Source organism: Homarus americanus, unplaced genomic scaffold (assembly GCF_018991925.1).
Source record: "Homarus americanus isolate GMGI-L3 unplaced genomic scaffold, GMGI_Hamer_2.0 scaffold30108, whole genome shotgun sequence".
NCBI lineage: Eukaryota > Metazoa > Arthropoda > Malacostraca > Decapoda > Nephropidae > Homarus > Homarus americanus.
In genome coordinates this window covers 13,816,811-13,842,075 of record NW_024748109.1, presented here as the reverse complement: position 1 = coordinate 13,842,075, position 25,265 = coordinate 13,816,811, and the positions used below count along the sequence as shown (strand labels likewise).

Genomic DNA, 25,265 nt, shown 5'->3' with positions numbered 1-25,265 from the left:
GTGTGTGAGTATAACTGTCTGTGTATGGTCTGTGTGTGAGTATAACTGTCTGTGTATATGGTCTGTGTGTGTAGATGTAACTGTCTGTGTATGGTCTGTGTGTGGAAGTATATCTGTCTGTGTTTGGTCTGTGTGTTAGTATAACTGTCTGTGTTGGTCTGTGTGGAGTATATCTGTCTGTGTTTGAGGTCTGTGTGTGAGTGTTCTGTCTATGGTCTGTGTGTGAGTATATCTGCCTGTGTGGTCTCCCTGTGTGTGGAGTATTTCTGTCTATATGGTCTGTGTGTGAGTATAACTGTCTCCAGCTGTTTGGTCTGTGTGTGAGTATTTCTGTCTATATGGTCTGTGTGTGAGTATTTCTGTCTATATGGTCTGTGTGTGAGTATATCTGTCTGTGTATGGTCTGTGTGTAGAGTATTTCTGTCTATGGTCTGTGTGTGAGTATAACTGTCTGTGTATGGTCTGTGTGTGGAGTATTTCTGTCTGTGTATGGTCTGTGTGTGAGTATATCTGTCTGTGTATGGTCTGTGTGGATATTTCTTGTCTGTGTATGGATGCTGTGTGTGAGTATATCTGTCTGTGTTTGGTCTGTGTGTGTGGGTATAACTGTCTGTGTTTGGTCTGTGTGTGAGTGTTCTGTCTATATGGTCTTGTGTGTGAGTATTTCTGTCTATATGGTCTGTGTGAGTATTTCTGTCTATATGGTCTGTGTGTGAGTATTTCTGTCTATATGGATGCTGTGTGTGAGTATAACTGTCTGTGTTTGGTCTGTGTGTGGAGTATTTCTGTCTATATGGTCTGTGTGTGAGTATTTCTGTCTATATGGTCTGTGTGTGTATATTTCTGTGTTTGGTCTGTGTGTGTATTTCTGTCTATATGGTCTGTGTGTGAGTATTTCTGTCTATATGGTCTGTGTGTGGTCTGTGTATGGTGTTCTGTCTATATGGTCTGCCTATATGGTCTGTGTGTGAGTATATCTCTGTGTTTGGTCTGTGTGTGAGTGTTCTGTCTATATATGGTCTGTGTGTGAGTATATCTGTCTGTGTTTTGGTCTCTCTGTGTTTGGTCTGTGTGTGAGTATTTCTGTCTATATGGTCATGTGTGAGTATTTCTGTCTATATGGTCTGTGTGTGGTATTTCTGTCTATATGGTCTGTGTGTGAGTATATCTGTCTGTGTATGGTCTGTGTGAGTATGTCTCTGTGTATGGTCTGTGTGTGAGTATAACTGTCTGTGTTTGGTCTGTGTGTGAGTATTTCTGTCTATATGGTCTGTGTGTGAGTATATCTGTCTGTGTTTGGTCTGTGTGTGAGTATATCTGCCTGTATGGTCTGTGTGTGAGTATTTCTGTCTATATGGTCTGTGTGTGAGTATTTCTGTCTATATGGTCTGTGTGTGAGTATAACTGTCTGTGTTTGGTCTGTGTGTGAGTATATCTGCCTGTGTATGGTCTGTGTGTGAGTATAACTGTCTGTGTATGGTCTGTGTGTGAGTATAACTGTCTGTGTGTGGTCTATGTGAGTATGTCTCTGTGTATGATCTGTGTGAGTATATCTGTCTTTGTCTGATCTGTTTGAGTATATCTGTCTGTATGGTCTGTGTGTGAGTATACCTGTCCGTGTATGGTCTACGTTTGAGTATATCTGTGTATGGTCTATGTGTATGTCTGTCTTTGTGAGTATATCTGTCTGTTTGTCTATCGACCTTCAGGTATCATTTCTGAATCTGTAATGGCTGATGAGCGCCCGGCATCCTTCCCACGCCAAGCTCCCCTCCTAAGGACAGCGGGCCTCCCACGTCCATCGTCTAAGGGTTAATCCTAGAAGGAATGTTGCCCGGCCGGTGGATACGAAGCACGACTTTGCTCTCATTTGCTTAATCCTACACCTGAGGTACAAGTTAGAGGGGTCGAGGGGAGGGTTTAGGCTGGTATGGTTAAAGTGTTGTGTGTGTGTGTGTGTCAATCTTAGTACAGTACTTCTTGAGCCTGGCGACTGACTAACGCGGGGTGTTTAATGAAGCCAACTTCCTAAAGTTGTTCAGAGCAGGAAAAGCCGTTAGAACTTCGAAGAAAGGGAAGTATTCGAAAACCAGAATGTTTGGTTTGCGAGATCAAGTGTGAGACTCGGACTAAGGTATAGGAACAAGTCGAAATATACGAATATTCAAGTTTTTGTGGAATGCTATTAAAAAACACTATATATTTGGAGATGGTCGCTAGTAACAGAGTAAAGCTTTTGTAGCTGCCTTTATGATAGTCTGAGGTTTCACGATCTCTCAATGAGCTGTTAGTGAGTCAGTCACATCTTCTCTAGAGGGGCTATAAAGATTACAACAGCCAAAACCGGATTTTTCAGCGTCCGCGAGTTTTCCTATTCCTCCCTCGCTCCTGGCGGCCACCGTCAGCCAGTGCCTGAGTGGTCTGGACGGGAATACATAGAAAGGAATTAAGAGTATTAGATTATATCATTACTGTATGATGGGCATTATCTACTTTATAAATTGTTTGTTAAAAAGTGATTGAACTGAATTACTGACTGTAAACTACCAAAAGATTGATTTAATCATAATTTGCCAACGAAAAAACAAAGATACTGCAGGTATGTTATTAACAGTTCATAAAAGAATCTCTTAACAGACTCATAAAACTCATAGTTTTAAACTAAGTTATGACAGAGGCTTCAATGTTTGAGACACCCAGCCTCAGCGGACAGTGTATGTAGTACAGTACCTGGCTAAGTTTTGTAGCGAGGAAACACAGTGGGTGGGAGCGAAGCCTTTTGGTAAGTTACAACATAATAACATACCTGGAGTTCTTCAGGTATAATACACTGTGCCTTTTTTCTTTCAATGGTAACCCTTCCTGATACCTTTCCAAGTGTACTGAACCCTTCACTACTAGACGCCACTTTTAATGTTTTATTTGGTTAACACCAGGCGATTTAAATTCAGCATAGAGACCCCTTCTACTCAAGGGGTTAAAAATCTTATTCCCTTGCATTTTCTGCCTTCATTCACATCACGTTTGCCTTCATACAGGTGCACACACACACACACACACACACACACACACACACACACACACAGTGTAGCTGACACCTCTTTAGGGTACTGTAATCTGACCCTTCGATACTGATCTGCACATGACCAGTCTGTGTTAGGGGCTGGAAGAAGGTGAAGAGTTCTGAGGAGCAGGGATGATGAGGATGAGGGAGAGGGTGTGAGGACGGTGAACTGAGCAGGGAAAGAGTGTGAGGAGGGAGAGGATATGAGGACTAGGGGAGGGTGAAAGCGGCAAGGAGAGGGTATGAGGTGGAAATTGGTGAGAAGAGAGGAGGGAGGTGCTGGTGAAAGGGAGTGTTTGTATTCAGACAGTAGTTTACAAGAGACGCAGCAGATAGACTATCACCATCACCACCACTATCATCGCCATTGCCGCCGCTGCTGTTGCTGCCGCTCGATCTACCAACTGATAAACTGAACATGTGCTGCCCCGCTACTGACACCTCTGGAGGGGGGGGGGGGAGACATAAACACCTGTGTCTCTGGATCTCTGGGGGATATAGAAAACTACTCCCATATCCCAGGTGCTCAGGGGACGAGAAAAGCCAGCGAGTATTATGTCTTATCTCTTGGTTTTCACATGAGTGTAGGGGATCACTTGTTTGAGTTCACTGCCTGATAATGTGCTCAAGAGGGTCTGCTAATATAGACAGCGTGTGTTATGATATGAAGGTGACAAAAATACCACCAAGTACTATCTTTAGTTATGTGGAGAGAGGTTTTGTGTGTGTGTGTGTGTGTGTGTGTGTGTGTTTTGTGTGTGTGTGTGTGTGTGTGGGTATGGTTGGAGGTTGTGTGTGGGTGTGGTGGGAGGTTGGGGTGTGGTGGTGGGAGGTTGTGGGGTGTGGTGGGAGGTTGGGTGTGGGTGTGGTGGGAGGTTGTGTGTGGTGTGGTGGAAGGTTGAGGTGGGTGTGGGAGTTTTGTGTGGGTGTTGTGTGGATATGGTGGAAGATTGTGTGTGGGTGTGGTGGGAGGTTATGTGTGGGTGTGGTGGGAGGTTGTGTGTGGGTGTGGGGTGGGTTGTGTGTGGTGGGAGGTTGTGTGTGGGTGTGGTGGGAGTTTGTGTGTGGGTGTGGTGGGAGGTTGTGTGTGGGTGTGGTGGGAGTTTGTGTGTGGGTGTGGTGGGAGATTGTGTGTGGGTGTGGTGGAAGGTTGTGTGTGGGTGTGGTGGGAGGTTGTGTGTGGTGTGGTGGGAGTTTGTGTGTGGGGTGTGGTGGGAGATTGTGTGTGGGTGTGGTGGGAGGTTGTGTGTGGGTGTGGTGGGGAGGTTGTGTGTGGATGTGGTGGGAGGTTGTGTGTAGGAGGTGTGTGTGTGGATGTGGGAGGTTGTGTGTGGGTGTGTGGGAGGTGTGTGTGTGGGTTGTGTGTGTGTGGGAGGTGTGTGTGGGGTGGTGGGAGTGTGTGTGTGTGTGGTGTGGTGGGTTGTGTGTGGGTGTGGTGGGAGGTGGGGTGTGTGGGGTGGTGGGATTGTGTGGGTGTGGTGGGAGATTGTGTGGGTGTGGTGGGAGGCTGTGTGTGGGTGTGGTGGGAGGTTGTGTGTGGATGTGTGTGGGAGGTTGTGTGTGGTGGGAGGTTGTGTGTGGATGTGGGGAGTTTGTGTGGGTGTGGTGGGAGATTGTGTGTGGGTGTGGTGGGAGGTTGTGTGTGGATGTGGTGGGAGGTTGTGTGTGGATGTGGGAGGTTGTGTGTGGGGAGACAGATAATTGGTGGTCACAACTCTCCTGGACGAGTGTTATGGTGGTTAGTGGTTCCTGACAAAAAATGAAAACGAAGGATGTAAGTAAAGAATAAATGAGGGAGTGACAATGTAAATATGCAATAAATGAAGAACAAGTATGTAAAAAACCTCAAGTAAAGGGATGAGATCACCAGACAGGGGCAGCTCACTGGACAGGAACTGCCCCTCCTCCCCCTCCCCATGTCGTCCGAGCGTTCCTAAACTCCACAAAACTTTACACAAAATTATATCTTGCATATCCTTTCACCTGTGTGCCGTAATTCTGCCTCACTGTCGATTATTTCTGGCTCACACTGGCATTTTCCCATGCACGAGAGCGTTATGAAAGTGTGTCGTGAGGGGGGAGAGCAGGTAGTCTGAAGCATCGACCCCGTGATGCTGGTGGTGGTGGTCTGCTGTCACGAGCCTCACTATGGATTCTCAAAGTCTCTTGCGTTAATTTCATTTTATCGTCGCTGATGATGAGAGAACGCGGCCATTGACGATAGAATCTCAAGTGGAATTACAATTTTCTTAGGGTATGACCGCATGAGGTCCGTGCCGGAACTCAAGATGAGTTCTGGCATTTTGCCACTTCTGGAAGAAGTACATCGTAACAACCTTTAAGGGCTTAGGCCGTGGGCTCCTTGTCTAAAATAATAATAATAACAATAATGGAATATGTTTTAATATCTTCTAAATATAGATTAAAAGAAAATATGTTACTGGTCACTGATATTCCTTCCCAAAAATGGCCTCTAATTTTGTAAAACATATCATAATGATCACATCCCTTGTCACCTGTTCCTGTGAACTGGAGGTGTGAGAACGGGTCTGTGGCGGCCAAAATAAAGACGAAGTTAACAGTATGGGACTCCACCTTAGTCCCTGTCCCGGCTGTGTGAGGATCCGAGTTCTCCCTCATTTTTTTTTTTTTACAATAACTTGGAGCTAAATTATAGCGTTATTATTAATCCTATGAATATAATAAACGTGTATGTATAAAACTATTCCATGTATAATTTAAAACTACAACTTATCTCTTTAATGCATTCATTTATTTTATACTTAAGACAACTCGGTGCAAACAATAGACACAAATCCACATAACTTCATCTGCATAGTAATGTGAATATTTTTGGATAAGAACACTCAGGGTATAACTAAAATGTGATTACTATACCATTCACTTTCTAACTAATTTATAACTAGTTGAAAGGATAATTAGCGTAGAGAATATATAAAAACATGTTAGGTGTCACGTACCGGTGACCACATGAGCCCTACCTTACCGGTGACTAATTGCCCAGGTGCGTGTCGTCGTGCTGCAAATCTGGAGAGAAAGTCTTCATTATTTTCCTATCTGTTTTAGTAGTGTGTGTGTGTGTGTGTGTGTGTGTGTGTGTGTGTGTGTGTGTGTGTGTCGTACCACAAGAGAAAGAATATTAGAGGAGGAGGGGGGAGGGGGATTATGGTTTCTGCTTCCTCCTCCTCTGCCTCAGTTTGCCTCGCCTTGGTCACAGAGACACCGGAAGGCGACCATTTGCTCAGTTGCCGTCGATAAATACTGATATTATAACATCAAGTGCCGCGGCCTCCTCTTGTCTCCTCTCCTGCGTTAGACGACCACTCGGGCGATAGTGCTGGTTGTAGTTATGGTGGGTATGATGATGGTAGCGGTGACGACGGTGGTGGTGGTGATAGTTATGGTAGGTATGATGGTGGTCATTGTGATGATGATGGTGATAGTTGTGATGATGATGGTGATAGTTGTGATAGGTATGGTGATGATGGTGGTGATAGATGTGGTGGGTATGATGGTGGTGGTGGTCGTGGTGATGATCACGTTGGTGGTGATAGTTGTGGTAGGCAGGCATGGTAGTGGTGGTTGTTTTCCTCCGAGGTTAATGACCCCAGCGTCAGTCGTCCTCCCCCAGGTGACCCATTATGAAAGCAGTAAAACAGGTGTGACATAATTTACGTTTGTTTGCTAAATTTCGAGACAACTGTGTGCTTAAGGTTCTATGGTCGACAGAGGTCCCCCTGACTGTGTGTGTATCTTGAACGGGCGGTATCACTGTTATCACTGCTTGGAACGACTTCTTGAGTGTAGAAGGTGGTACTAGTGTGGTGGGAACCTATGCGTGACAAGTAATACACTTCCTCTTCAAATTCCCACGAGATACTTACAGTAGTGGGAGTGTTCCTCCTACTCCAGTACTAAGTATCATCTTTAACTTCCTGTGCCGCACTGCGAGTGTTCCCTTTACGTCGATATTATCAACAGCGGGAGTTACACGAGTATCTCATGGATATAGTCTTAGTTCTTCAGGTTTTGTTCCAAATCCATTATTGAATATTAAATTTTTTCTTATTTCTTCGGTACGTTTCTAAGCCTCTAAAGGATCGCCCTACCTGCGTTATCGCACTACTGTACAAGTGATATCTTACCCACACTGTACCACACCGGGACACTTAGTGCCATATGTCTAGTCTCAAGGGTACAGGCCTTGGAATCGTACATAAAAAAAAATCTGGTAGTGGTGTTGTGAGGACACATGTAACAGACACGGCATCGAGAACACTGTGGGGTTGACGTGTTCTTATGCTGAGTTATGAGAGAAAAAAGAACAGATATTTGAGGTTCACCACACTCAGGTATTCCGACGGTTAACTTAAATTCCTTTACAATCTTTTCACAAGTACAGATAATTTCATTCTCTTTTTATTTATTTTCTTTTCTGTTTTTCGTGTTCTTATCATCATTCTTCCTCAACTCCGTGATGTCATGGAGCCTGGAGCTCACCGTGTAGGAAAAAAATATTTTGTGTAAAGTGGGAACTAGAATATTCGGATTCACAAGACTTGGCGTAAGTAAAGTGTATGTTGAACCACGATGTTATCACTACAGTTAACGATCGGTGTCCTAAAGTAAGTGCCAGTTACGGCGTGATTGGTCAGAAAAATACACCAAGTGGTGGACAGAATAGAAATTTATTGAAGATTATGCGATAATATTACTCTTGGAAATGACAGCCATCGCTCACATGTACTTATGATAATGTATGTTGTATAGAAGCAAATATCCTGTCTCGTGTTGATGTGGCTGGCTGGAGGCACTTATGTGCCATACATACATACATACATACAACTTTTATGTATTATAAAAATGAACGTCGCTTGTGTGTGTGTGTGTGTGTGTGTAGTCTCCTTTGGGCCAGTGATCTGATCTTACTGGTATTTGGCATGAAAAGTCTCAAGAACCATGGGGGAGTAGAGGTCCCCGACACCTGGCCCACGGTCACTGTCACGCCCTTGGACCTGCGCCACATTTTGCACTGGTCGGGTGAACTGCTTGTTTAGCGTTATGAACGATGAGTTAAAGTTGTTATAAGATTGTTTTATTATTATTATTATTATTATTATTATTATTATTATTATTATTATTATTATTATTATTATTATTATTTTTATCATCATCATCATCATCATCATCATCATCATCATTATTATTATTATTATTATTGTTTGAGCTTTTTAGTGTTTTTTGTCATCCCGGTGGTTTGGGGGGGGGGGGCTTTAGGTAGTATTAGTGCAGGTTAGGCTAGGTTAGGTTGGGTTGGGAAAGGGTAGTTTAGGTTGGGTTGGGATTGGGTAGGTTGGGTTAGATTAGTTGATCTTAGGTTAGGTTAGGTTAGGTTAGATGACCATGATGGTCTCAGTGGGTTTCGTCAGTATAAAAGAAAGAATAAAGTTGGGATATACAGATGATATTTTCTCTCGTTTAAAGTTTAAATATTTCCACTGTAATAAATCAGTGGTGGAGGCGAGCGTCGTTTAATTTCATGTTAAGGAGAGTAACGTCATGACTGGTTGGATTACCTGAAGAACATCCACCTGAGCTTAATTCACCTAAAGTTTATCCACCCTAACACTACTTAGGGGGTTTATCCACCCTAACACTACTTAGGGGGTTGAGGTTAGGTTAAGTTAAGTTACGTTAGTGGTAGATTAGGTTTGGTTTGGTTAATGTTAGGTTACGTTATGGTAGACTAGGCTTGATTAGGTTAGGTTCGCGTTCGGAAGGTTAATCTTTAAGGTGAAATAAGCTCGCGTGGAAATTCTTCAGGTGATCCGACAGATTAAACTTAATGTTAAACACCAAAGACATTTCAATGAGACATTTTGTATCATTATATCGTGGACAAGATAAATTGTTTGTGGCCACGTGTAGCGATGGACGTTACTAACAGTCCGTCACATCCAAGTTTTGTGACGGTAAACATGAGCTGTGACGCATGACTTACCTGAGTGGGTGTCGTCTCGTTTATAACATATTATAGTCATTGTGCAGTAGACTGGTGGAAATTGTAATCTTTTATAAATAGTATTTTATTATTATTATTATTTAAAGTTTAACTAATGTATATTGTTTGAAGAATTATTTCTGGTGCTGTCAACGTTGGAATTAATACTAAAATGACTTCAAGAATATAATTTACTTCAAACTAATTCATTTGCAGTTATTGTACATGTACCAGCCAGATTTTTCCAAGAGGATTAAAATGATGAAAAGTATGAAAGAAATATAGTCCTGCCCTGACTGACTATTCACTGAAAGCATTTTTTCCAGATGTTCCTTACCTTTGTTTTGTTGGGAACTCGGTGCACTGTATAGAAGCAGCAGCTCTTATCGATGGCTGAGGGAATATTTGTATTTGGTGATGTACAGTAATACTCCTGTCAGGTGGAAAGATGTATTCCGCCCGTGTTATGAAGCCTGACACTGACCGCCAGATGATAATGAGCCCATAGATTTCTAAGACATCAAAACCGGTTAAATAGTTATCGAAAAATAAAGAAGTAAATTAAAAATCTTTAGACGTGACTGTCTGTAAACTTAATAATCGTATATGCATACACGACGATGCTGTTCAGTGTTTGGTTTACTCTTATGATTTTAAGATAATTTTTTAAACATGTTTGACTTGTTTTTGTCTCTGTGAAAGGAAAGGCAAATTAAGAGTTTGTTTACGAGGGGAAAAGAGTGAGTTTTAAGTGAGAGTAATGAGATACTCCGTCGTGTTTGACCTCCAGTGTCGCTCCCAGCCAGTGATGAGATGATGGCCGGAGCTGCCTTAGACGCCACGACTACTGCCACAGTTTATTCAGGACACAGTGAGGAAGATGCCGTGCAACCCTCATTATAAGAGATTTGGAGCTGGCGAAAGGCTGTAGTAGGAGTGTAAGGTTATGTAGGGTGTTCACCCAAGGCTGGAACTTAGAAGAAAAAAAACTTTTGTTAAAATGGATGATTGTCATATACTAGAGTCTTATATTATATATACATAAGTTGATTTTCTTGTGTAAAACAGAACGACTGATACTCATGATAAATAATTAACGAACGTCGTCACAGGTAATGTGTTGCCAGGAGTACTTTATGCCAGTCGGTGGACCTCCGACTTTTTTTTATCGTCATTTTTTTTTTTTTTTTTTTTTGCATCAGTGCAGATTCGGTGTAAAAACTTGGGTTGGGGATCTGACCTGACCGTCATGAACATACGAATTTGGGGAGACAAACATTAAGTCATTACTTTTATGATAAACCAATCCAGAATTGACCAAATAACCCAAGTAATCGTCCCTTTAAACAATGTCTTAACTATAAGACAGTAACAGTGCCTGTAAGACATTAAATATTAAAAGTCAGGAGAAAGAAATTGTTTACTGTAGTCGCTGCTATGAGCCGTCTGTACAGTCCACCCCGGAGGCCAGGTGCGGGTAAATTCTGGGCCTGGGGCTGAAGTACTCCTCTCCTTATAAATTATGAAAATCACTCCACCTACACGACCTTGGTAAACAAAGTCAGAGGATTGAACGTATTCTCTTTTGTATTTCACGTCTTTATGGGTAAATATTTGCTCTTCTAATATTACTTTAATTGTCAAACTTCCCTCATATTGTAAGGGGTCAGAAGCCCAGCCTAAATTCCACCGTTTCACACGTGTTCTCTGTCAGCTGTTCTCATACCTGACATTGAACTCAATATTCAAATTAAGATTGTGTAATATTGCGAGTCATTCTCAACTCCAGAAATAAATGATCCGTAAACTGAATTCTGACAGCCATCTGGTGACGGTGAAGGTTCATGATGGTTGGTGTCATTTGATGGTTTGGCTGGATATTCTTGTGCAGTTGGGAGAGTATCATTCGTATAACATAATTCAATCAGTAATTACCTCAGATAAAATATGTTTGCCAGATCAGTGACCTTAGATTTTCTTGTTCGCCACAAATACTGATGACTTTAGATGAAAAAATAATTGCCTCTCCCCGTTGAACAAAAACTCAGACATAAATACTTGCTAGTAACCTTAAGAACAAGTTTCACAGAGTTATGTTGGGTTCAAAAAGCAAATAACTTGCCGTCATGCACTGAGGCGAACGAGAACACAAGCCATGAATCTGGTGGTGGGACGAAACGTAACCTGCTCCGGAATCTGAAATATCCGTTCGTTAATTATTTCCTCTAACTGGGGCTAACAAGAGTCTTGGAGTTATGATACAATCTCGGTACAATGTCTTCCCAATTTTGGCCGTGGCCTGAGTGTTGTGACAGGAGTGAGCCTGGTCGATGTAATCTCACATCTCCAATTTGGGGAAAAGTTTCAGGTATTACGAACCTTTGAGGATCCGGGACTTGGCATGTAGTTCGTCTCTCACCGTGGTGGTGGTGGTCATAAATATAAGCTTTCCCGCTGTACCTCGAGGCTGCTCTAACAATGACTTGTTAGCAACTTTAAACAGGCATTTTTCGTGTGTACTGAGGCTAGTTAGTGTCCATTCACGCCCAGACTCTGTACGAAAGTTAATATCTCAGTCATAGAATTTCATTTATATGCATATATGATGTAGGTGTTTAAGACAATCTGTTGCGGAGAAACTGACGTGGATTGGTGTTTTGATAGTGGGTAATGACCAATCAGAGACGAGGGTAGAGAGAGAAAGAGGGTGGGCGGCGAGGTAAGTTATGAGGGAGGTTGGTTATGCGCCATTGGTCACCCCGGTAAGTACGGGGTTCAAGTGTTGCCCAACCACACACTAGCCAAGACTAGTGTGTCTTCACTCACAGCCCGGGACGCTCTTCCTCCACCGGTAATTCACAGGTTGGACTCGTGGTGGGAATGCTAAGTCGATATTTCCGCGCGAGAAAGTGAATCATCAATGAGTTTTGAGGGAGTGGTAATGTCTTTATGCTTAGTGAGGCACTGTGGTGGTAGTGGTGGTGGGTGCCGGTGGGTGAGGGGAAGGTGGAGGGGGGTGTGAGGCTGGTGGGTGAGGGGGTGGTGGGTGAGGGAGAGGTGGTGGGTGAGGTGTTGGTGTGGTGGGCGAGAGGCTAGCGGTGGTGGGTAAGGGGTTGGTAGTGGTGGGTGAGGGGTTGGTGGTGGTGAGTGAGGGGCTGGGGATGGCGGTTGGTGAGGGGCTGGTGATGGTTGTGGGCGAGGGGCTGGTGGTGGTGATGGTGAGTGAAGGGCTGGTGGTGGGGAGGGGGGATTGGTGGTGGTGATGGATGAAGGGCTGGCAGTTGTGAGAGGGGTTGATAGTGTATGGGTGGTGGTGATTAATGAGGGGTGATGGTGGGTGAGGTGTTGGTTGGTGGTGAGGGTGAGGGGTGGTGGCAGTGGGTGAGGGGTTGGTGGTGGTGGTGGGGTGGGTTGGTGGTGGTGGTGGTGAGGGGTGGTGGTGATGGAAGAGGGGTGGGTGAGAGTTGGTGGTGGGGTGAGGGTTGGTGGTGTGTGAGGGGTTGGTGGTGGTGATGGAAGAGGGTTGGTGGTGGTGGTGGTGGGTGAGGGGTTGGTGGTGGTGATGGAAGAGGGGTGGGTGAGAGTTGGTGGTGGGTGAGGGTTGGTGGTGGTGGTGGGGTGAGGGCTGGTGGTGGATGGAAGAGGGGTTGGTGTGGTGGTGGTGGTGACGGTGGTGGTGGTGGGTGAGGGGCTGGTGGTGGTGATGGAAGAGGGGTTGGTGGTGGTGGGTGAGGGTCTCCAATACGTAGGTATAAAATATCACTCCACTTGTGTATGCTATTCACTCAGCTGGAACCTGTTATCTCGATGTTATCTTTTGAGGTGATCGCGATAACACAGTCATTATCTTGGACCTTAGTGGAACACGCCCCTCCTTTCCCCCTGTGTAGTTACCAGTCCCTATCTGCATCCTCCTACTTCAAATCTTGTCTCGAGAAATATTCCCCCCCAAAAATATCATATATATTTTTTGTTCTCTTACTCATCTTAATTTACATTTTCATGTCTTTTGTAATTTAAATTCATGGTACTTGACTTTCTTTGTGTCTCACCCTCATCTCAGTGTCAGGTCTTCTCCCCTCTCCTTGGTATGTGTGATCTTTGTTAAGTGTCGTGGGCATCCCGTTCCTCTACCTCTCACTGCAACATCATCTATTCAATACATGTAATCTCACTTCCTATAATTCATCGCGGTTTTTACTCTTAACAGCTCATTGTGTAAAGAGATCTACAAAATACGAATTCAATCATACGGGAAAGGGTCGCGGAAAGGGGACGTGATTGCTGCCCGTGTCATCATTGGGTATGACTTTGCTTGGGAGATTGGTATCCCCGCATCCCCTGAGCAACGCTCTTGTGCATTATGCAGAAGACCCGACAGCAGCACCCTTATCCACTACCTCCTAAGATGTCCCCACACACAACGCTTCCTTGACGCCTGCTGGACCACCACTCCACGACCCCCTGACGGAGACACGATGATCCTCCCCATACTGGCCAGATATTTTGTAAATAATATTGATTATGTGTTAAGGAATATCCTTCCTTCCTTAGGCTTTAGTAAGCCCCTTTATAATATTTATACTGTATATACTTGTCACACTTGCCAGATGCTTCTGGTGTCATTGTACAGGGGTACTTAGTGACAGCACTAAGATCCCGCTTCCTCTATCAAGGAATAAACAATTGAAATTGAAATTGAATTGAATTCAATCTATTTATTTTCAAGACTTTCAATACAAATACATTTATTATGTTCCTTTGGTGTTTGTACTCACTGTAACAATCAGTATACCAATACATAAACACTACAGCATTACTCTACCGTCCCTACACTTAAAGATCATAATTTCAACACTTATAACGTTGAGTCTTTCTGTGCTGTCACTAATCTGTAATATCATACTGGCAGTAGTCGTAAACCTTCATCCTAAGATAATTCCAATCCAGGAACTTCAATTTTCATATTAGAGTGTGTTAATGTATGCGCTTGGAAGATTCGTTCATGCGAGTGTCACTATTTTACCTGCTCGGAGTTAACCTTTAGGTGGGTTCAACACACTGCCTCCTAGTGTGTTGAAGACTACAGAGTGTTTTGCCCCCACTGCCTTCAACTCACCGCCAATCTTTGGGACTTTTAATAGGATGTATTATTGATTTTAATGAATGGCTGAAGGGTGCAGGTCGGGTAACATAACACACTGTGCAGGTCGGGTAACATAACACACTGTGCAGGTCGGGTAACATAACACACTGTGCAGGTCGGGTAACATAACACACTGTGCAGGTCGGGTAACATAACACACTGTGCAGGTCGGGTAACATAACACACTGTGCAGGTCGGGTAACATAACACACTGTGCAGGTCGAATAACATAACACACTGTGCAGGTCGGGTAACATAACACACTGTGCAGGTCGGGTAACATAACACACTGTGCAGGTCGGGTAACATAACACACTGTGCAGGTCGAACATAACACACTGTGCAGGTCGGGTAACATAACACACTGTGCAGGTCGGGTAACATAACACACTGTGCAGGTCGGGGGAGGAAGGCACATATTACCCATAGTAGAGAGGACTTCGTCATTAATAACTTACCTTACCTTACCTACCAATTATACAGTAGATTTAGACTTAGATCAATTGAGCCCCAATACTTGATAGTCCCCAGTCTTGATGCTGTTACGTGAGATCCTTCCCTGCTCCTTCACCAAGTATGGGAAGGTTGTGGTCAAGGCCAGTGAATTAATTATATTGGCTAGACCGGACCGTAAGCTAGACAGACCATCGACTCGGGTCTCACGGCCTTGAATTCACAGGGACGAGAATCCTCCTCCTCATGTCTTATATAAGCTCATGGGTTCACTGGTGGGGGTGATTTCTGAGTCCACACACACACACACACACACACACATAAATAAATACATGGAAGCCCCTCGAAATCGAGGATGGCTGGCCCAAGGGCCACCTAGGTGTGAATTTGTTTAAGGTGTATAAGCTGTCGCCAACACAACAACCACACCCTAAGTTAACGAGCTGCATGTCCCAGTGTCAAGGAATAGTCCGAGAAAACCGGACAACTCGCCAACTGCATTGGCAAACCATTACCCCGGAATACGATCCGCAAATCGATTAACATCCAGGTTTGCAATTACTGCTGGGTAGACAGAGGCAAATGGCGTAAAGAAACTTGCCCAGAGTTTCACCCTGCCCGAGGGTCGAACTCGGGTACGCTCGCTTGCGAGGCGAGCATGCTGACCATTACACCAGAGGTCGACACACACACACACACACACACACACTGATGATATAAGACTCCTATAAGTTATGAAATTCCTCTGGGTTGTTGTTGTTCGTCGCAAGAGAAAATAAAGGAACTAGATTTACGTAAACCAATTTGCGTTTAAAATGGCAATTACCGCTGGTAGATAAACACACTCCGTTACGAGGCCACGGAGCGCTCTTTTGTTCTCGGGGGGTGGGGTGTGTTGCCAGCCGTCGTTATCAGCCTTCTTGTGTTGTCAGTCCTCTTGTTTTTAATGTGTCTTAGCCATCAGATTTTATGTAATGCTATTTCTCTCTCCCACTCTTCACCAACCAACCTCCCCATTCCCGTCCACCGACCTTCCCCAGTCTGTCTTCCCCTCTCCTGTCAACCAATCAGTGTCTGGTAATGAACAAAAACAATAACACCATTATTACTCTCACTTCGTCTTGGTCAGTGTTGCCGGTGTACACTTTTCCCAGTTTTAATTCCGTATTTTAATTAGCAGTGATCAGTTTGCTTGTTTGGTCCATCTCTCTGTTTGATTTTTCGCCATACCTTCGAGATTTAATGTTGTTAGTTGTGAACTGTTTAAGTGTCGAGATACAGTGTGGGAGCGTGATATTTGCCAGTAGTTGAACCTTCATAAAGTCACTAGTGATTATAGCACCGGTTGATCATAGGTCACGGTGTGGTAGTGTGTCCAGGACCGACCCGCCCTCACCCCGGGTAATTCATTCCTTCACGTTACTTGTGAATGGAAGTTTTAATTACACGTCGTAAGTCGTCCTGGTAATGATGAGGCGCCGTGTACGTGGGTCTGCTGGTGTGAATGGTGAGGGGGGGGGGGGAGGTGTCGTCAAGAAGGCTGCCTTGTTGTGTCAGTATACGTGCTTTACCTGTCTGTTTGTTTGATAGTCTGCAAGTTTACCTGTCTATCTATCTACCAGTTTACCTGCTTACCTACATCTCTGCTGCTTGCATGACTAAGAAGCGAGTATACTGGCTAGCTGGTCAAGCTGGGTTATTACTGGGTGGCTGGTTGTCGATCTGCGTATGTGTGTGTGAGTGGCCGGAAAGCAAGCAAGCAGTCAGACAGGCAGGTGAACAGGTTGGTGTCCCGCCTATACTGGAAACACCCGGATATCTATTCTGTGAAGGTTTTCCTGAAGGTGAGGGAAAGATGGCTATAGTGGTAATGAAGCGAGATCTCAAGATGGTGACGAGATAAACTCCAGGATGTTACTATTCTAACGTTGAATATTCAGTGATTTTTAACGCACATATTGAGGAGTTGGAGATGTCGCGTCATTCCTTCACACCCCTTGACTGTCTTCAACTTTTGACCTCGTGTTGTTGAGGTGTGGTGCTCGAGGTGGCGTTGTTGTGGTGGTGTGTGGGGATGTGATGATAATGGTGGTGTGCTGATGGGGGTGGTGGCGGGTTTAAGGCGGAGTGGAACATTTCTCATGACCATCACGGCGTCTTCCAGGTATGAATACACGGGTATCCCCTCAGAGGCGTTAACGACACTGTGACCCGGACACTGGAGGATTCAGTGTGAATGTGTCTTCTTTTATCTGGGGACGACGTAACACATTTAGCGTAGTCTCTGTTTATTGTCTACACCTTTTGGGTGTTATTACCGTGTGCATGACTCCCCCCTCCCTCTTGTTAGTGATCTAGGGTGTGCATGACTCCCCCCTCCCTCTTGTTAGTGATCTAGGGTGTGCATGACTCCTCCCTCCCTCTTGTTAGCGATCTAGGGTGTGCATGACTCCTCCCTCCCCCTTGTTAGTGATCTAGGTTGTGTATGACTCCCCTCCCCCTTGTTATTGACCCATGGTGTGCATGACTAGGGATGTGCATGACTCCCTCCCTCTTGTTAGTGATCTAGGGTGTGCATGACTCCCCCCTCCCTCTTGTTAGTGATCTAGGGTGTGCATGACTCCTCCCTCCCTCTTGTTAGCGATCTAGGGTGTGCATGACTCCTCCCTCCCCCTTGTTAGTGATCTAGGTTGTGTATGACTCCCCTCCCCCTTGTTATTGACCCATGGTGTGCATGACCCCCAGATATTGACCCAGGATGTGCATGACCCCCAGATATTAACCCAGGGTGTGCATGACCCTCTCTGTGACCTAACATGCATGCACCATGATATTTCTCGCATCTCAGAACCATTATATTGCACACCTTCTCTGACCTCTGAGCGTCACCGGGGTCGTGCGTGTAAACAAACACATTTTGAGTGACGTAGCCATACAGGTGAGCACGTAGCGCCTTCAGGTCACCACCGTATGTGACTCCGTTCCCACTCTTCTTCCTCTTTCTCTTTTATTTTTCCTTCTTCTGTTCTCTAAGTCTCTCTTTCCTTCCTCGATCGCTCCTGCTCTTCCCCCTATCACCGCCTCTGCTGTTCTCCTTCAACACGATCCAGTTGAGGTGAAGAAGGACGAGTGTATATGTCACGTACTGTGTGTTAGTCAGGGACGGATGTGGTGTGAACGTTTTGTGGCCTCCCTCGCCTGGGGATGTGAGTACCCCTTCATCTACCTCCCTAACGCTCACTGACGCTGTTGCTATTGGCGGCTCTGAAGTGCTTCTTATGGCGGTGCGGAAGGTCTCGTGCAGGTCCTGTGTAACACACTTTTTACCTTTGTTAATTTAAAAGGAAATATTATATAGTTGAGTTTTTATTTTAGTCTTGCAGTATTATATATATATATATATATGAATAATTTCTCGGCTTTTTATCCCTTGTTACAGAAGCTTTGAGCGTCGAGGGTCACCTTCGCTATCTCAAGTATGAATAGTGATGAACTTGAAAGTGAACCTTCTCTAGGGTTCAACACTAAATAATGAAACTAGTCTTAAGATAGCAGGACAACACAAGTTTTTCTATGACTGTACTGTACTGTATTTACTCATCAGTATGTAGGAGTGTCTTGAGGATTTCATGTGTGTATAACTGTGTAAGTATGGGTGACAGGTGTGTGTGTGTGTGTTCACCTTTATAGATACTTGTGAGGGGCCCGTATAGTCCCTGATGTCGGAGAGGTAATGGAGTCATCAAGAGGCCAGAGGAAAGTGTCGGGGGTAATCACTTCCAACCCCCCCCCCCCCATCACTATCACCTTCTCCAACCTTCATGTTGTCCTTGTGGGGCGCGTGGAAGGAGAGGTGGGGTCGTCACGCCAACTGAGAACGGGGAGCCTCTTTTTATTACACTACCTCCATTTGTTTGCTCCTCTCTCTCTTTCTCTCTCTCATATCCTAATATACTTGTTCAATTTAACTTTTTCTCCTCCGTCCTTGAGTTTTTCTTCTACCTCAACCTTAACTCTTCCTCCTCAGGACCTCTGACTTCTCCTCTGCCTCATCTTTTCCTCTCCCTATCCTAACCATTTCTTTCACTTCCCTCTTCGCAGCTCTCACTCTTCTTCCCCTTCCTCTCTACCACATTTCCTCTTCTTCAGTTCTTTTCTTATTCTCGTCATTTTCTCACCTCAAACTCTTGCTACTCCTGTCTTCCTCACCATCCTATTCCATCTTTCATTTGCCTCACGTCCCGCCTTTTCCACCACGTCTCCCTTTCCCTCTCACGTCCCCCTCCCCCCGCTTCGTGTCCCTCTCACTCTTCACTCCGTTATGTACTGAACGGAAAAAAATGTTTGTCCTCCATATTAATCCTCCTCCTCTTCCTCCTCCACGCAATAAGAGGTGTACATGGTGTGACACTGGCCAGTAATCCCTCACACAAAGGGCCAGGTTGTGTTAGGTCAGTCTTCACGCTGGGCCAAGTGGAGGTCAGGTTATTCTTCTCTGGGTTGATTTACCTGAGTCGTGTAGCATGGTGACCTGTATGATCACCATTCCAGACGACCTATGTCACCATCCCACACGACCTTAGTCACCATCCCACACGACCTTAGTCACCATCCCACACGACCTTAGTCACCATCCCACACGACCATAATCACCACCTCACATGACCTTAGTCACCACCCTACACGACCATAGCTACCAACCCCAGATGAGTCTGTAGGTCACCACCCCACACAACCTTGGTCACCATCCCACACAACCTAAGTCACCACCCTACACGACTTAAGTCACCAACCCAAAACTCTTAGTCACCATCCCACACTACCCCTGATTTTCCTTCTTGGATTTGTTATTTTCTTTTAGATGTTGGGGGAGGCGGCGGTGGTGGGTAAGGGGGAAGGTTTCCGTGGCACACTTGGGCAGGCGGTGACGGCAACCAAAAGCAGGAAGTAAGGTCTGGGAAGCTGAGAAGGTCGCTAAATGCTTCTTATAGTGTATAATTGGTGTACGGTGGAAATGGTAGGATGGAGGGTGTTGTTAGTGGGTGTAAAGTGTGGGAGACGACGGGGGGGCGTTGTAATACAGTGCGTGATCTGATTATGGTCGTTGTTGTGAAGGTGACGCGGATGTTCCATATAGATGCATACCTTCTGTTTCACTCCATACCAACCATTACCATCCTCCTCCCCCTCCTCCTTTTGTTCCTCCTTCTCTTCTTCATCTTCCTACACTCCTCCTCCTCCTACAGACCGGGTAGAGGGGAGGTTATCGTGGAGGCTGGTGTCGCCACTCACGTGATACACTGGTTAGGTTTTATCACTTTATATGACCTTCATAAATCAGTGAATTATAACGGGAAGAAGATACGGCTTATGATGTGTGTGTGTGTGTGTGTGTGTGTGTAATAATAATAATAATAATAATAATTAACGGTTTATTGAAAGAGCATGGCAGCCAGAAGGCTGAAAATATACAGTTACATAATTGGGGAATGGGTCTCTTGATTTACAAATAATATACAAGTAACATTAGTGATACAAATAAGATATATAATAACTAGGTGGGGAGAAGCTCAAACTACAAGGCATTTCACCATAGTGACAGTGCAAAAAGTAGGATTTACTGGGAGTGAATACACTGGGGTTTTTTTTACAAGTTATTGATAATTTTTACAATGGTTGGGACTGGGCTGCTCTTATAGCGATCAGTTCGTGCTCGTATGGGCTGGATGCGGTTGTGGTGTTGAACAGCAATTCTCGGGCTAGGGATCTCAGGTGGTAGTAGGAACCGGCGTCGAGGATGGTGCAGAAACTTCTCACCAAATTTGCAGATGAGGTCGTGGTGATGGTCAGTGAGAGTCGAAAGGGTCAGTGTGTTGAGCGCTTCTTGATATGTGGAGTAGGAAGGGGAGAGAATAATCTTGCATGCCCTCTTTTGCACTTTTTCTAGGTGTTTACGTTGTGTGGCATTTAGGGAGGAAGACCAGGTGGGGGAGGCATAGGTGAGCTTGGGAAGTATGAATATTGAGTAAACACTGAGGAGCTCGGGTGCAGGAACTCCGAGGGACTTGAGTCGGCGGAGGAGGTGGAGACGGAAACTGGAGGATTTGACAACTTCACTGACGTGTGGTTTCCAATTTAGTTTGTTGTCTATGGTGGCGCCGATGAGCTTAGTGGAATCTACAACCTGTGTGTGTGTTGGGACCTAAAGTAATGGAAGGGGGTGGGACAACGTCGGAGGAGAGGTTGATTTGCATAACCATGGTCTTGGTATGGTTGATGGTGACGTGGTTGTTGGTGGCCCAGGTTTGGAGACTGTGTGTGTGTGTAGTGTGTAGGTGTATGTGTGTGTGTACGCGTGCGTGCGTGTCCGTGTGTGTGTGCGTGAGTGTGTGTGTGCGTTAGTGTGTGTGTGTGTATGTGAAACTATGGGCAAGTTTCTTTACGCTATTTGCCTCTGTCTACCCAGCAGTAATTGGGGAACCTAGATGTTAATCGTTTTGAGGATCGTATTCTGGGGTAAAGGTTAGCCACTGCAGTTGGCGAGTTGTTCGGTGTTCTCGGACTATTCCTTGACACTAGGTCATGCAGCTTGTTAACTTAGGGTGTGGTTGTTGTGTTGGCGACAGCTTCTACGCATTAAATAATTCACGCCTTGGTGGCCCTTGGGCCGGCCATCCTCGATTACACTAGGGGCAACCATTCTGTGTGTGTGTGTGTGTGTGTGTGTGTGTGTGTGTGTGTGTGTGTGTGTGTGTGTGTGTGTGTGTGTGTGTGTGGCTGCTGGAGCTTACAACGTTGGTACTTCTGATTCTTGTAAATTAATCTTATTAGAAATGGAGATTTGCTAACCTAACCTAACCTAACCCCCTCCACATGTAGCATTATGGTGGCTAATCTTCAGGTGAAATAAACTGGGGGGTGTCTAATGTTCAGGTGATCCATAACAGTAACACGATGATGTGGGATAAATATAATGAACATTTATTGAACCCAGAAGACCACAGCTGAACTGATCCACTAATGGTTAGGAAGTAATACCTGGCCTTAAGGTATTATACTCCTGTTGACAATTGTTCCCATCCTCTGAGAGAACTTTTTGCTTTATCTCTTTCTCTCTCGTCGTTTGTTGAGCTCTATTAATGATGGCTGTTTTTTCTTTCCTGTTTATCACATTTCTTCCCCATGCCTCTCTCACTCACTAATGCCAGAGAGTCCGATGTCTACGAGCAGAAAAACAAACAATGTAGTGGCTGGTTGGTGCACCTTTCACTCTATTAACTTACCGGGTCAGCCTCACATACTGGCATAAACAAGTGTGTGTGTGTGTGTGTGTGTGTGTGTGTGTGTGTGTGTGTGCGCTTTCCCCTTGACTGGCCCAGGAACTCGGTAAGACAACGAGTATCTAGTAGTGGCAAGTTCGTACTGTCTCCTTGGATGACTATTTGAGGCAGCATTTAATTTCTCACTGTTATATTTAATACCTTCTTACCATTACTAGTTCATTAATGATATATTTGTCTACTTGTTGATGTTTTGATAAATTTTTATATATTACATTAAATTGTTTACTTGTTTTGAGTGTTAATAGGGAGGGGGGATTATAACCACTTGTTGCCTACAGTGTGTTTTCTTCCTGTGAGACAAGGAAGTGTAGGTGTCACCATAAGGGAAGTATTTACTTTTATTTGAAATTGGGAGACCAGATTACTCTGTATAATAATAATAATAATAATAATAATAATAATAATAATAATAATAATAATAAACGGTTTATTGAAAAAGTTTGCAGCCCGAAGGCTGAAAATATACATTGGACATAAATGACTTATTACATACATTGGTGGTTTAACAAAAGCCTTCATTAGAGAAAGGTGAAGGAACATACAGTGAACATACAGAGTAATGTTTACACACGTAGATCATGTGAGCTGAGGTGTTGAACAGCAGACACGTAGTGTAGTAACTCTCTCACAGGTGGTGTTATGAGGGGCTTGACGTGGTGTAGTAATTCTCTCACAAATGGTGTGTATGTGTGTGTGTGTGTGTGTCATCAAGGTTGTAGGTAGAGGAAGATAATGGGTACAAGGTAGAGGTTGTTATTGACTCAAGCTGTTAGTTACGGGCCATGTTGTAGTTGCTTATTTGTTCAGTGTCGTTGTTATTATTATTATTAGTAGAAGTAGTAGAATTATATATTTATTCATGTATTATTAAGGATAATCCGACAAGTAGGTTAGTAAGGCCGAGGTAAGTAACCAGCTAATGTACCCGATAACACTACTACAAGAACCATCAGCGTCAGCTAACCAAAACGACGGAATAATGCACATTAATTATAGTTCCTTCATCTTCACTTTCCCTCCATCTACAATACTGTACCTGTAATGGTCGTAATCTGCTGCCCAAGCCATTTACTGCACTTGTCGTTACCTTGACGTGGCGAGGGTGATGGGGGGGTTCCACAGGTTATAATTAGCATTTTAGCCTAATGACCGTAATACTTATAGTCTAATCTGGTTGCTAGTGATGATACTCTTGTGTTAAGTAGCCATTAGGCGGCATGACCTGGTCCTCGAGTAGGTGTGTGTGTGTGTGTGTGTGTGTGTGTGTGTGTGTGTGTGTGTGTGTGTGTGTGTGTGTGTGTGTGTGTGTGTGTGTGTGTGTGTGTGTGTGCTGGCTACTATTGGTTATCATTATGTTTAGTCAATCATCTTGTATGTCATTAACCGTAGTTTAATGAGTCTTAATGTTGGTGTTTAATAAAGGTTTTTGTTTGTTTTTCCAGGCAGGGCGTCGAGGCTGAGGGTGCCTGTACTAAGACAACAGTGTGAGGGTAAGTTGTATACGCGTCTGTGTTGTATATTGTATATTTAACTTTATTAACTGTACACTTACTCCCTATTGTTCATTATCATTCTATTGTACATTTAATACCAATGGACGTACAGTATTCTGAAAACTCACGGTGCTGCTGTTTTTATTATCAACACAACATGTTTATTGGCTATTAATGTCCATATAAGTGATGAAAGTTGGCGGCTGATGATGTTAGAAACCATTGTAGTATTGGAGAAGAGGGACCTAGAAAAATCGTTTAATAGATGTTAATGTAAAGTTCAGAGATGTGACTGTTGTTCTGTAGAGGTGGAAGGAAGCAGTAATGTAGACGGAAGGTTGTAAGTTATTGAATACTGATACAGGATGCAGATGATATATATATATATATATATATATATATATATATATATATATATATATATATATATATATATATATATATATATATATATATATATATATATATATATAAGACAAATAAGATGTACAGAATAAGAAATAAAGATTTAAAGAGGTGTGGAAGTCGGATAGAGTAGTTAAGGTGTTGCTCACATTATACTGACATATGAAAGAATTGAAGTGAAGCATTGGAGGTGTAGGATAAGAGGGGACGGAGAAGACCAAGATGGAGATTAAAAAAAATAGGGTAAAGGTCATTAGAAATAAAGGAGACGGACAACCAGGAGGCAGTGATGTGCATGGGTGAGCGGATAGCATGACAAGTGTTTGGGGGGGTGGACGTGCTGCTGCTGGGTTATGGGAAACATCATGGGTGAGCCTTTTAAGCCATCTTGTACTGTATTTTGCTACAACACATCTACTATAACGGTAAGAATGAGTGAATAACAGCGAATTAAGAGAAAGTGTGTGTGTGTGTGTGTGTGTGTGTGTGTGTGTGTGTGTGTGTGTGTGTGTGTGTGTGTGTGTTCATAAGTTACATAAGTTATATCTCACACTTATAGGTACTGGGACTCTCCCTTTGCATAATAATCCTTCAGTGCTTCACATGTATGGTACTGTGCGTCACTTGCTAGCTGCAGCATCCTCACTACCACCACCAAACAACAAGACTGTTACACCAGCATCACAAAGCAGCGTGATCACTTTTAACATCACCAGCACCGGGAGCACCACCAGGCCGGAGGGGGTGGTGGTGGTGTTGGTGGTTAGGCTTGAGTTGCTGGACGCTGCTGCTGGAGACTTGAGCTGTATTGAGGTAGTGATCCAAGCTACTTATGTCCTCCCAGCACAGCCTTTGTCTCCCTTCATCATGTCATTAGCCACCAGTTAGTTGTGTGGTGATGAAGGTAAATATCGCTGATGTTGTGGGTTGTTACTGGGGACGGCATTAGTTAGTTATTTAGTGGGAAAGGTGCGGCGAGAAGATGTCTGGGAGCTGAGGGAGGGAGGGAGGGAGGGTCGCCATAGCCGTAGGTCAACTGGTAATAATTGTAATGACGTTAACTCCCTCCTCCTCCTCCTCCTCACTCTGCACCCACCTACATCTCTCACACATCCTACCTCACCCTCCTACGCCTCTTTCTCAACCCTCACTCTCCACCCACCCACTCACACATCCCCACCCACATCTCTCCATCCCTCACCACCCACCCATTCACACATCTCCCACACAGCCACCCGCCTCTCACTCAAACCTCTCCCTCATCCCAACCCACCCTCTACACATGCCTCCCCCCAACCCACCCACCTCACCCCCTCACTAACCCCCACTCACACCTCTC

General features: G+C 44.4%; 1 protein-coding gene across 1 annotated transcript in view; it reads left to right on the top strand.

Annotated features, from left to right (window-relative positions):
• The first annotated feature begins 23,467 nt into the window (after positions 1–23,467).
• The window catches only part of LOC121880183 (cadherin-related family member 1-like), a 264,458-nt gene continuing 262,660 nt past the window's right edge, over positions 23,468–25,265 (top strand). The window contains exon 1 of the mRNA XM_042387311.1: positions 23,468–23,518. The gene's annotated coding sequence lies outside the window, so the exon portion shown is untranslated. The remainder of the gene's footprint in view (positions 23,519–25,265) is intronic.